General features: G+C 50.3%; 1 protein-coding gene across 2 annotated transcripts in view; it reads left to right on the top strand.

Moving 5' to 3' along the window:
• Positions 1–8,922: 8,922 nt before the first annotated feature.
• Serpine1 (serpin family E member 1) overlaps positions 8,923–9,498 on the top strand; it is a 10,621-nt gene continuing 10,045 nt past the window's right edge. Inside the window, exon 1 of one of the 2 annotated variants that reach the window (XM_031342345.1) lies at positions 8,923–9,055. The gene's annotated coding sequence lies outside the window, so the exon portion shown is untranslated. The other variant, XM_031342346.1, reaches the window with a different exon arrangement.

Raw genomic sequence — 9,498 nt, 5'->3', positions numbered from 1 at the left:
CTAGTGCTAGGAGTAAAGGTGTGTGCCATTATGCTGGGCTGTACTTGTTTCTTTTCTTTCTTCCTTTCTTTCTTCCTTCCTTTCTTTCTTTCTCCCTTTCTTCTTTTCTTCCTTCCTCCCTCCTTCCTTTTCTTTCTTTTTTTTCTTTTTCTTTCCTGCTTATTTTAGTAGGATCTCACCTAGCTCAGGTTGGCCTTGAACTCACTACATAGCTGAGAATGACCCTGAAGTCGTCCTCCTGCTTCTAACTCCCGAGAGCTAGGAGTCCAGACATGTGTGAATGTACTGCTGTGCCCAGTTTGTATGCAGTGTTGGGAATTGAACCGAGCACTTGGTGCATGAGGCAGGCATGCTGCTGGCCTACACACACACACACACACACACACACACACACACACACACACGGACACCCCAGCCTCTTTATGCTGTTTTCTAGTCACCTGTACCAGTCACTCTCTGGTACCCAGCATGTGTATGACATTTCTGTGCGGAAGGGAGCTGGTTCTCTTTTCTTGGTGTTATGGCATTGAGCATGAGTGGCAGGCAGTTGATGTTTGGTCATGCCTGGGGAAGCCAAGATTCCTCTTTCAGCCTGGGCAGAATGCAAGCAGCCTGTGTCCAAAGAAAGAGCCAAAGGGAAACTTGGGAATGTAGAGAATGCGGAACAGGGGCTAGCCAGGAAGAAGGGCTGTGAGTCACAGCTAGGCCATCCAGACTCTTGGGAAAGCAGAAATAGATGAAGGGACAGGGTGCCGTCAATGTCTCCTTATTGGCTGACGGAGCCAGCTTCTCTGATCACATCTCCTCCAGACACGAGCACCTTGCCTGCTGCTGTCAGACTTCCTCTAGACGGCTCGTTCTTACCTCAGATGATTGTGGGTCATGCTTGTTGTACACAGCTCATAAGAGACCCAGCAGTAAACACCCTCCGGAAATAGTAGAGACCAGACAGGGCGATTTATATCTAGGATTCCAGTATTCCAGGAGTGGAGGCAGGAGGATTAAAAATCAATGCCCTCTTGCGAAACACACCAAGACCATATTTCTAAAAAGAAAGGAAGAGCCGGGCAGTGGTGGCACACGCCTTTAATCCCAGCACTTGGGAGGCAGAGGCAGGTGGATTTCTGAGTTTGAGGCCTGCGTGGTCTACAGAGTGAGTTCCAGGACAGCCAGGGCTACACAGAGAAACCCTGTCTCAACACCCCCCCCACACGCACACATAAAAAGAAAAAAAGAAAGAAAGAAGAGGGGGTGGGGAAGAGGAAGAGGGGAATGGGATGAGAGGAAGAGGAGCAGGAGGAATAGAAAGGATAAAGCAAGAGGCTGGGAATCTAGCTCTGTTGGTAGACTGCTCACCTGTACAAAGGTCCTGAGTTTGATTCCCAGCACCTCATAAAGCAGAGAACACTCCTGTAATTGCAGAACACTAGAGGTGGAGGCAGGAGGATCAGAAGAGTGCCAAGATCAGCCTCAGAAAGGGGGTGGAAGTAACAGAGGGAGAGAGGGAAGGAGAGAGGGATGGAGAGACAGACAGACAGAGAGAGAGAGAGAGAGAGAGAGAGAGAGAGAGCTTTAATCTAGGACCTAAGAGACAGAGGCTGGCAGTCCTTGTGAGTTTGAGACCAGCCTGTGAGACCATGAGGGCAAGAGTTGTGGATAGTAAAAATTATGTCCTGTAGGGCATCTCTGGAAAGGTAGGTCAAGCTCTCTTCCTTGTAAGCTTAAGGGAGGAAGATGCATCTGGAAGCCAATGATTCCAGCACTGAAGAGACTGAGATTGGGAGCTTTTGAGTTCAAGGCCAGTCTGGACTCTAGTGAGGTCAAAGCAACTAAACAAGGATCTGTAACAAAACACAAAAGATACACATGGACTGTCAGAAGGGTCCATCTAGGATCCTGGATTCCCAAGCAGCAACATCAGCCAGTGGGGACCGGTCAGGATGGGCATGAAGACAGGAAGATCTGACCTTGAACAAACTAAAGAGTGGCTGGCAGCTGTGCCCTCGGGCAGCAGCCAGTCCACCATCAGGATGTGTGAGGCTAACTCCACTAAACACAGGAAGTCCAAAAGACAGCCTCCAACATTCCTCCTTTAGGGAGCTTGCATTCTTTGAGAATTAACATGTCAGCTGGCTGCCACTCAAAATTAGCTACTAACTGAATGTCCAGAAGGCGCCCCAACACTGGCTAAACGCTAGCTCAGATGTTTGCAACACCCCCAGACATGGAATCTCTAACTGTCCCAGATAAGAAGCTGGGTCAGTGAGGTGGCTCCGGGTGGGATGTGGAGGATGGGTAGAGGCATTCACAGTCCCTGGAACCTCCTTGGTCAATGGAGAGAACTGGCTCTAAATGCCATGCTCAAACAACGCCCATACTCATACACACACCTGACATCCACATGCTTAGTAAATACACGTAATTTTAACTTTAGAAAGAGAGAGATAAGAAGGCTGGAGAGATGGCTCAACAGGTAACGAACATGTTTGGCACATAAACATGAGGTCCTGAGTTTGAACCCCACTGAACACATATTTTGAAACACTTGGCCATAGTATTGCAAGCCGACTACTGGCTAGACGGAGACAGATGATCCTTGAGGGATGCTGGCCAACTAGTCTTGCAGAATTGGCGAGGGCCAGGCTCATCGAGAAACTCTGACTCTAAAATAAATAAAAGAATGAATAGGTGAATAAATACTGTGAAGAGAAGCTCTTGAGTGCACACATACAAGTACAAGCAGCTGCTCGCATGCACGCACACATGCTTAATAATTAGCAGGCAAGAGAGATGAGACCTGGCAGAGGGCGTGACCTTGCTAGCTATGGCCCTAGGTTCAACTCCCAAAACAACAAACAACAATTAAAACAAACAAACAAACTAAGGTCTAGCCCCACAAATCAACACAATTGAAATTGAAAAGAAAACTAACTCCCACTGGTCCCCTCTGACCTCCCCTCCTCAACATTATGGTGTGCACAAACCCTGCCCCCTTCATCAATCAACCAATCAGTCAGTCAGTCATCAACCAATGTTTATTTCTTTATTTTGGTGTCTCAGGACAGGGTTTCTCTGTGTAGCCCTGGGTGTCCCAGAACTTGCTCAATAGACCAGGCTGATTTCGAACTCGGAGATCCACCTACCTTCATTAAAAATAATCTAAAGCTAAGGCTCAAAAGGATTAAGTTATGCTGCAGTCCTAACATCGGGAAGGCTAAGGCAGATAAAGAAGTCAAGGCAAGCCGTAGCTGCCTAGTAAGGTCCAGGTCATCCTGAAGTACATAGAAAGGCCTGTCCTTAGAACAGACAGACAGACAACTCCCCACAAAAGGTTAACCTTTTGCTATCACACACATCCTCGTCAAGTCCAGGCCCCTGCCTGGAGGCCAGCTGATCTCATTGCCAGCATCTCCCCATTTATGGAACAGTTGCTGTGTGACCATAGTTCATCTCTCAGCCTCTCTGAATTAAGCAATCCGTACAGCCAGCCCTCAGTCCAGCAACGTCAGGTCCCTGGAGACAGGCTCTATTTGATCATGACTATCATCTTCCATTTATAGAGCAGTTGCTGTGTGGCCATAATTCATTCCTTGTCCCCTCTGAATTAAATGACTTTTACAGCCCTCAATTTTGAAACTCTGTGGTACACACATGTGCATGCGTGGGTGTGGGTGTGTGTTGGTTCCCAAGATGAATAAGAGAATCACCTCTGGAGTTGTCCTCTGGTCTCCACACATGTTCCATGACACACATGCCCACGCATACATCACACACACACACACACACACACACACACACACGCACGCACATATGCATGCATGCACACAAATTTTTTAAAGTCAGTCCCAACAATCAAGAACTACATTATAGGGACTAGGGGCAAGTTTGAACATAATCTGAAAGTTTAGGGAAGGGCAGGAGGGACTTGGGGGATGGGGACTGGGAGGGAGCGGCGGGGGGCCTGGGTCTATGAAGGTAAAAGAGGAGAAAGTCAAGTCTGGAAGCCCCAAACAGGCTGAGACCAGACTGGCTGAATCGCGCTGTTCGGGAGCCAAGATTTCAAATGAACAGAAGCCAAGGCCCTGACCACTCCGCCCAGCTCACTCCTAGAAAGGGCAGAGACAGCCCAGCCCAAACATGAGCTATTTTCAGAACTGTGTTGTTTGGAGAGCCACCAGGCCAGAAATAGTGTGGTGCGTTAGAGTTAGCGGGGGATCTTGTCTTCTCCCACCCCCAGCTCTCCCAGTGAAATCACCAGGCATGGGGGCCCAGACCCAGCATTCCACGGAGCCTGTGTAACTGGAAGGAGGATGACCGTCCTTCCCAGAGGATGCGCCTAGGAGCCCGAGATTGACTGTAAAAGGGATTCTAGGAGGCAAAGGAGAAGGAAAGAGGGATTGAGTCAGAAGAGATGAGAGGGAGTGAGGCGCACAACCTCCTTTGAGGGAGACAAGACACAAAAAACGCAAGAGAGCAACTAGAAGAGGAAGTGAGGGACAGTGTCATCTTGAGTGACAGGGGCAGTGAGCAAGACGTCTCAGGGGGAGAACCAAAGACACACAAAGAGGAAGGGCAAGATGAGAGAACAAGTGGCAAGAGGTCGAGCGGGGGCAGGGGTGGGGTGGGGCGAGAGACATCTCAGCGGGTAAAGGCGTTTGCCACCAAGGCTGATACTATGGGTTCGGTTCCTGGACCCACACTGTGGAAGAGAGCCGAGTACAAAACGTCGTCGTCTGACCTGCAGGAACGCACGCACGCACGCACGCAGGCACGCAGGCACGCACATGCACTAAGGGGGGAGGGACAAAGGTAGACAAACAACCAGGACTTCCTAGACCCCAGCGGAGCCAGTGCTCTATGGGAGAGGGCAAGGGTGGGAGTTGGGGGTAGGGGCAGTCATGGAAAATGTGAGCCTGCTCCATTTGCAAACCACCTGCAGAGGGACCAGATGGAGCCATCTTCCTGGGCAGCCGATCCTGGAACTTTCCCAGAAATTCCCAGCCCCACGTAACTCACGCTCTTATCTCTCTCTGATCCTGGGGAAATCAAGTGTTGAGTTATTTCAACAGCAAGGACTTTTCTCATTCTGGCCATTTGATCCCCGCCCCTTCCCCCACTGACCAAAGAGTTAGAAGTTAACGAAGAGGATGAGGTCAAAGTGGTTTGGGGGTTCTACAGGGTAAGAAAAAGAGAAAGTGACACAAGCTTGTGACTCAGGTTAGATTCTGAGAAGGGTGTCTGGAAGAAGGCTTGGGGAGTACGGCACTCTCCGCCTCCTCCAGGAAGCCCTCGGGAAGCTGCATCCTGTGTGTGCAAGACTAGCTGTCCCGTGTCCTAGGATAGACAATGTCGTGGGGGTGGAGAGGAGATGCAAGGCCAAGTCAAGTCTGGGTTTCAGATCATCTAGGCAACCCTAATTCGTAAAGAAACAGAGGCCTCGTTCTGCCAGGCTGTGCCCAGTTTATATGTATTTTATTTGTTTATATGTGTATCTGGGTATACACATGTGATACAGAGTATGTGTGGAGGCTGGAAGACAACTTGTGGGAGCCAGTTTGACCAGTCCATCATGTGGGTCCCAAGGATTGAACTCATGTTGTCAGACTTGGTGGCAAACACTTTCACCTAGTGGGCCATAAGTTAGGCCCATTGCCTGGTTTTAAAAACTCACTTGATGACCGGGCAGTGGTGGCACACACCTTTAATCCCAGCACTTGGGAGGCAGAGTCAGGCGGATTTCTGAGTTCGAGGCCAGCCTGGTCTACAGAGTGAGTTCCAGGACACCCAGGGCTATACAGAGAAACCCTGTCTCGAAAAAACAAACAAACAACAACAACAACAAAAACTTACTTGCTAAATGCCCATATGTCCCTCCAGTTTGGAGGTTCCTTTAGGACTCTGGCCATGGTGGCACACTGTCGTCCCAGGACTCGGGACACTAAGGCATGGGGGATTGTGATTCCCCTGGGCTACAATAGTAAGAGCCGTCTCAAAACAAAACAAAACTGGGCATGCCTATTATCCCAGCACCAGCAGAGTGCAGAGGCAGGAGGGCTGCTGTGAGCCTGAGGCCAGCCTGGTACATAGAACAAGTTCCTGAGTAGTTACACTTATGTAGCGTGACTTTATTGGTAGAATCTTCCCCATCAAAGAAGAAGAGAGGAAGAAAAAAGAGGGAGACACAAAGTTTTCCATTTCGAAAGGAAAGCATGTCCCCCGCTCCCGCAGAGCCACGATCCAACTCTCCTGACGCCCAGAACAGACGTCAGACCCAGGTCAGGATGAAACTGCTAGCACCTTGCCCAGCCAGCCCAGCCCCAGAAAACAACGGTCTTGGTGGAGGAGATGTAGAAACTGAGGGGATGGCAGTCCGCAGAGGAAACGCCCAAGGAGCCCCACCTCCAGCTGGTCTCCACCCTCTCCCTCTCCTGAATGCTTGGGGACGCTGCGATCCTAGGTCTCTCTGACGGCTAAGCATCTGGAGACATTTCTGGCGGGGTAGGAGCTGAGCTGAGTCCTCCTCCTCAGAGATGGCCAAGAACATCTGCCTCTCCCTCCCAGCCCTGCGGCCTCCTTCCCTCGGGGCTTCCAAGCCACAGAGGAGACCAGCGGGGGAAACACAAGCAAGCAGCGGCTGGGCTTACAGGCTTCGGCTGGGCCTGGCCCCGTGAGCCTAAGTTTCCAGCTGAGGTTTCCCTCTTTCCTCTTTCCTCAACCTTCCCACCCCCCACCTGCCTCGGGAAGCAGGGTCGCTGTGAGAGAAAAACCCCACAGGGCTGGTTGCCCTGGTATCTGTTTACTGGAAATGGAAAACAAACACCGCTGCTGTACCGCCCACCTAAACTTCCCATGACTCGCCAGGCAGCTGTCTCCATGGATACTGCCAAGCGAACCCCCATCACCTATACAAAAGATGACAGCATGTGAACCCCAAGGTCAAAAGTACCCTCTCCTCAGCCCCCAACACCAGACCACGTTGGTCTTTTCCAACTGTCCCTCTCTCTAGTCCCAAAGTCTAGGGTGACAAAGGGTTTTTGAGTCTGTCCAACCTTCAAAGGCACCAGCCTGGTCCTCTTAAATGCTGTACAAATCTTCATTCTTTAAAGAAATCATCTAGCTGGGGATGGGGTTCAGTGGGTAGCTTGCCCAGCGTGCTGAAAGTCGTGAGTTCAAGCCCCTGTACTTGCATTAACCGGGTGTGGCGCTGCATACCTGAAGTCTCAATAACTGGGAGGTGGAGGGAGGTGGGTCAGAATCTTCAGGGTATCCTCAGCTAGCTATATAATGAGTTTAAGGATATCCTGGGCTACATATCCATGAGATTGTCCAAAAACTACAAAACTCTTCAGTCATTCTTCCACAGGTCTAAGAACAGAACCCCACCATCATACATACATACATATATACATACATACATACATACATACATACATACATACATACACGTGTGTATATGTGAAGTATATATGCATATATATTCTGTGTCATCCTATCCCTGGTCCTGCGGCTCCAGCCTGCCAGTGTCTGTACCGAGGGGAAGAAAGCTTCCGAGCACCCTCTGAGGTCTAGAGAGATGGCTCACCCCTTACAAGCACATGCTGTTCTTAGTAGAGGACCTAAATTCCATTCCCAGCACCCACGATGAATGACATACAACTGCCTGTAACTCTAGTTCCAGGGAATCTCACACTTCCCTGCTTTCAATTGCACACACTCACAAATGGACACACAGACCGCACACATAATTAAAACATAAGATGAAAGCTGGGCATGGCGGCACACACCTCTAATCCCAGCACGCGGGAGGCAGAAGCAGGCAGATTTCTGTGAGTTGAAAGCCAGAGCTCCAGACTGAGTTCCAGGCTAGCCAGGACTACATTATGATACTCTGTGTAAACAAACAAAACAAACAAGAATGAATGATAAAAATAAAATCTTGGCCGGGCGGTGGTGGCACATGCCTTTAATCCCAGCATTTGGGAGGCAGAAGCAGGCGGATTTCTGAGTTCGAGGCCAGCTTGGTCTACAGAGTGAGTTCCAGGACAGCCAGGGCTACACAGAGAAACCCTGTCTCGAAAAAACAAAAAAAAAAAATTAAAAAAAAAAGTCTTAAAACACCTTTCTCTCTCTCAGTCATCTCAGGCTGCTGAACTGGTTCTTGCTCTTTGACAAAGCTTTCTGCAGTAACCCCTGTTCTCATTTGTGGAAAAGCTAGTCCAATCCAGCCACCAGCGCCCCACCCAGTACACCTCAAAACCCAGACGTACAAGGCTATTGACACAAAGAGCGAGCCCTCAGGGCACCAGGAGAGTCTGGCGTGGTGTTGGGAGTCAGAGACGCTTCACAGCAGGCCTGGCGGGCACATGGAGGGAGGAGGGAAGGACTTGAAGTTCTCTATTGGGCTTAAGTCCAAGAGGAACCAGAACCCAGACAATCACAGGGCACATTTCATGCCCTCTGGCCACTGGGCAGTAACCCAAGAGAAAGCCAGGCCAACTTTTCCTGGATGTAGGCACAGGGTGCACAAGGGGCAGACAGTACTGGCAAGGGTCCATAGTTGTCTTCAAAGGAAAGGGGGTCGTGTTCCAGCAGGCAGGGGCTCAAGGAAGGGAGTCCCAAACACCAGGCATTGTAGGCTCTGTGGTACCACAAGGGTCTAGACGAAGGACTAGCCAAAGGCACAGGGATGTTCCAATCAAGGGAACCAGAGTTTGCTCAATTATCCCCCATGCCCTTTCACACACGTACACACACGTGTCCCAGCAAGTCCCTGGGAGGGGGGAGGAGAGGGGGCAGGGCGGGCGGGCAGCCCAGACATTTCCAGAGTTAGAAAGTGGGTGGGGCTGGAACATGAGTTCATCTATTTCCGGCCCACATCTGGTATAAAGGGAGACTGCAGCCAGAGGACAGAGCACAGCTGGATCTAGCTGCCACAGAGCCCCGAGAACTTTGTGAAGGAGGAACGCCCGCACACCCGCCTCCGGCAGCACACAGCCAACCACAGCTGAGCGACAGCCAACAAGAGCCAATCACAAGGCCCCTTTGAAAGCTCCAGGTAGGAGAAAGGCAAGCTTACTTTCTCACCTTAGGCTTTAAATGAAGGAAGGAAACGTCTGTCACCCTCGTTTTCCCTCTGCTCCCTTCCACTCTTTTCTGGAACTCTGCAGCCTTTAGTCCACCTAGCCCAACCAGGACCACAGGTGGTTGAGAAAGATGGTCAAACCGCACCTCCGATCCTGCATCCCAGAAGCCAGCGCACTGTCTTTCAGACCCTCTCCAGCAAATCTCCCCTTTCTCAATTTCGCAAAGGGACTTTACTTTTAAAAAAAGAAAGTTGCATTTATATGTGTATGGGTGCGTGTGCGTACTCACACATATAATGTCACACGCATAGCTGTGTTCAAGTGTGGAAATCAGGGAACAACTTTCAGGAGTCAGCTCTCACTTTATGCCAAAGGCTGTCACTGTCCAAAGGTCTCTCAGTCCCATAGAAGGGAT

This window comes from Mastomys coucha, unplaced genomic scaffold (genome assembly GCF_008632895.1).
Source record: "Mastomys coucha isolate ucsf_1 unplaced genomic scaffold, UCSF_Mcou_1 pScaffold22, whole genome shotgun sequence".
Lineage (NCBI taxonomy): Eukaryota > Metazoa > Chordata > Mammalia > Rodentia > Muridae > Mastomys > Mastomys coucha.
Note: the sequence above shows the minus strand (reverse complement) of the source record. Positions and strands in the feature narration are given on the sequence as shown.